Here is a 306-nt window from a genome sequence, read left to right as displayed (position 1 = left end):
CGGAGCTTGCAGTGAGCCGAGATCGTGACACTGCACTGCTTACGGCCTGGGCGACAGAGCGAGGCTCTGTCTCAAAAAAAAAAAAAAAAAAAAAAAAAAAAAGTTGACCTTGTAAAAATTCTGTGAGTATAAACAAATTGGCTAAGATTAAAAGGAGTTATTTAACTTTTTTCCTTAGGTTAAAACATTAAAATCATACTGATGTGGGGCCAGAATCTAGGCCTATTTTTCCAAATTACAGGGTTTTCTTAGAAAATTAATCTGCTGTTTGATGGAAAATTGTAAAGGATTCTAAAAAGTTTATGA

This window comes from Rhinopithecus bieti, unplaced genomic scaffold (genome assembly GCF_001698545.2).
Source record: "Rhinopithecus bieti isolate Rb0 unplaced genomic scaffold, ASM169854v2 scaffold_31548, whole genome shotgun sequence".
Taxonomy (NCBI): Eukaryota; Metazoa; Chordata; class Mammalia; order Primates; family Cercopithecidae; genus Rhinopithecus; species Rhinopithecus bieti.
The sequence above is the reverse complement of the archived record's forward strand: the minus strand, read 5'-3'. Positions refer to the sequence as shown.